The sequence below is a fragment of the Propithecus coquereli genome, unplaced genomic scaffold (genome assembly GCF_000956105.1).
Source record: "Propithecus coquereli isolate 6110/MARCELLA unplaced genomic scaffold, Pcoq_1.0 Scaffold28, whole genome shotgun sequence".
Lineage (NCBI taxonomy): Eukaryota > Metazoa > Chordata > Mammalia > Primates > Indriidae > Propithecus > Propithecus coquereli.
This window is the reverse complement of record NW_012148396.1, coordinates 12,394,553-12,397,963: the sequence shown is the minus strand read 5'-3', so window position 1 is coordinate 12,397,963 and position 3,411 is coordinate 12,394,553.

Below are 3,411 nucleotides of genomic sequence, written 5' to 3'. Positions count from 1 at the left end.
GGTGTGTACCTGTAGTCCCAGCTACTCAGGAGGCTGAGGCAGAAGATTTGCTTGAGCCTGGGAGTTTGAGGTTGCTGTGAGCTAGGCTGATGCCACGGCACTCTAGCTCAGGCAAGAGAATGAGACTCTGTCTCAAAAAAATAAATAAATAAAATAAAATAAAATGCTTTTAAAAACATTTATTTTCTAATTGTTACTGGCGTATAGCAATTGTAGTTGATTTTATATATTAAGTTTGTACTTTACAACCTTGTTATACCCTCTTAATAATTCCTACAGTTGATATATGGATTTTTTTCCTACAGGTTTACTGAGGTATAATTAACATACAGTAAAAACGTCCATATTTAAAATGTAGAATTCTTTGAATTTTGATATAGATATATGCATGTACCCATGAAATCACCATCACAGTCATGGTAATGAAGATATCCACCACCTCCAAAGGCTCACCTCATGCCCCTTTTCCTCCTCCCACGTCTTAACAACCACTAATCTTCTTTCTGTCACTACAGATTATTTTGAATTTTTGAAACTCTTTACAAATAAGTAGAATCACACAATGATGTACTCTTTTGATTCTGGCTTCTTTCACGCAGAATAATGACTTTGACATTTATCCATATTGTTGCATGTATCAATAGTTCTTTTAACTGCTGCATAGTTTTCTATCATAGGAATATGCCACAATTTATTTATTCAGCTATTGATGGACATTTGGGTTGTTTGTAGTTTTCACTATTAAAAATAAAGCTGCTATGAACATTCATGGGCAAGTCTTTGTGTGAATATATGCTTTTGTTTCCCATGGGCAAATACCTAGAAAGGGAGTGACTGGGTTTTATGGTAATTATATGCTAACCATGCCTGCTCTAGTTATCAATTTATTGCCTTTCAGCTCCCAGTCTACTTTTTTTTTGTTTTTTGAGACAGAGTCTCGCTCTGTTGCTCAGGCTAGAGTGCCAGTCCACTCTTGATTGCCTACTCTGTAATAATGCAGATGGGCCCTGTAAACATTATTCCTCTGGTGGCTGGTGCAATGCTAGGCTTTGTCAATAGAGGGCACTGGAGGGACATACTTATTCCTGAGAATCTAAACTGTCACTATGGCCCACCAGTGACTACCTGACAAATGGAGTTTTAGCTTATCTGACTCACTCACAGTGGGCCCAGGAGGTCCATGGGCCCATCCCGGTATTATTTTTCTAGTTCCTGAATACATAATTGGTGTAGGTATGCTCGGCAACTAGCAGAGGTAGACACCTTAACTCTGGCCCATGATGTAAGGACCATAATGGGAGGATTGCTTGAGCTCAGTAGTTTGAGAGTTTGAGGTTGAATGAGACCTTGTCTCAAAAAAAAAAAAAAAAAGCCCTAACAAATAGAGACAGGGAAGGCCATGAAGAGAAGGGTTCTGGTGCATAAATGCCTGATAATAGGAACTATTATCAAATGAGAGACTCTATAAAAACCACAACTTTGCACAAAGCCCAGTACAACCTTACACTTCTGTCTCGCAATTGCCTGTCCAGGCTCAGCCTGGCATTACCCTTGCGATCGATCCTTGTGGCCAACGATAATGATCTGAAAACACTTATGTAATCCTCCTCATTTTCCCTTTAGAAATCTTCATCTTTCTTTTTTTTTTTTTTTTTAAAGACAGAGTCTCCCTCTGTTGCCTGGGCTAGAGTGCCGTGGCGTCATCCTACCTCACAGCAACCTCAAACTCCTGGGCTCAAGCGATCCTTCTGCCTCAGCCTCCCGACTAGCTGGGATTGCAGGCATGCGCCACCATGCCCGGCTAATTTTTTTTATATATTTTTAGTTGTCCAATTAATTTCTTTCTAATTTTAGTAGAGATGGGGTCTCGCTCTTGCTCAGGCTGGTTTCGAACTCCTGAGCTCAAACAATCCGCCCGCCTCAGCCTCCCAGAGAGCTAGGATTACAGGCGTGAGCCACCGCGCCCGGCCATCTTTCTTTTTTTTTCTTTCCAAGAGATGGAGTCCCCGTGTCCTGTGAATATGTGCATAATTTACTATGGCGTGCATATGTATTCCCCTTGCAATATCCTATTTCTGGATAAATATTATTTTCTTTTAAATAAATATTCTCTGTCCTTTAGGTTGACAGTTACACATATTGCAATTGTCTCCTCCTACTCTGTGGCCTGACTTTTTTACTCTCTTAATGATATATTTATACGAATAGATGTCTTAATTTTAAAATATATATTAATATATTAATAAATATATCTTTTTCCTTTATGATAGCATTTTTTGTGATCTGTTTAAATTTTCTGTACTTTCTCAAGTTTGTATTTTTATTTATTTATTTATTTTTTAGAGACAGGATCCTGCTCTGTTGCCCAGGCTAGAGTGCAGTGGCACAATCACAGCTCACAGCAGCCGCAGCCTTCCAAGTAGCTGGGATTATAGGGGCGCACCACCATGCCTGGCTAATTTTTAAAATTTTTTGTAGAGATGGGATCTCTCTATGTTGCCCAGGCTGGTCTCAAACTGCCGGCCTCAAGTGATCCTCCCACCTTGGCCTCCCAAAACACTGAGATCACAGGCATGAGCCATCCTGGCCAGCCTTATAAAAAGCATTTCTTATTTTCGTCATTTAAAACATGAAACGCTAGTAGAAGTAGTCCACCATAGCCTCATAGTTCTTGTTTTAGCGTGCACAATTTCTTTTATAAAAAACGTCAAGTTTCCCACTGTCTAGCACTTCTGGCCCTGCCTGGCCTAGGAAAAAGCTGCCCACTCAGCAGTCCCATGACAAGAGCCCCTGCACAGTCTGGAGATTATGGGGAAGGTATGGAAGACCAATTCTAACCATAAAGCCACCAAGAAGAAACTTCTGAAGTCAGAAGCTGAAAATAGACCAGGCACGATAGCTCACACCTGTAATCCTAGCACTCTGGGAGGCCGAGGCGGGAGGACTGCTCGAGGTCAGGAGTTCAAGACCAGCCTGAGCAAGAGCTAGACCCCCATCTCTACTAAAAATAGAAAGAAGTTAGCTGGATAACTAAAAATATATAGAAAAAATTAGCTGGGCATGATGGTGTGTACCTGTAGAAAAAATTAGCTGGGCATGGTGGTGTGTACCTGTAGTCCCAGCTACTCAGGAGGCTGAGGCAGAAGATTTGCTTGAGCCTGGGAGTTTGAGGTTGCTGTGAGCTAGGCTGATGCCATGGCACTCTAGCCCGGGCAAAAAAAAAAAAAAAGAAAAGAAAAAAAAAAGAAGCTGAAAATACTTACAGGAAAAAAATCACTGCTTAGACAAGCCAATAGGCAGATGTAAAATGCTGGGGAAACTTCCCCAAAGCAGTCTAAAGAGCTACTATTGGCTCACGCTTGTAATCCTAGCTCTCTGGGAGGCCGAGGCGGGCGGATTGTTTGAGCTCAG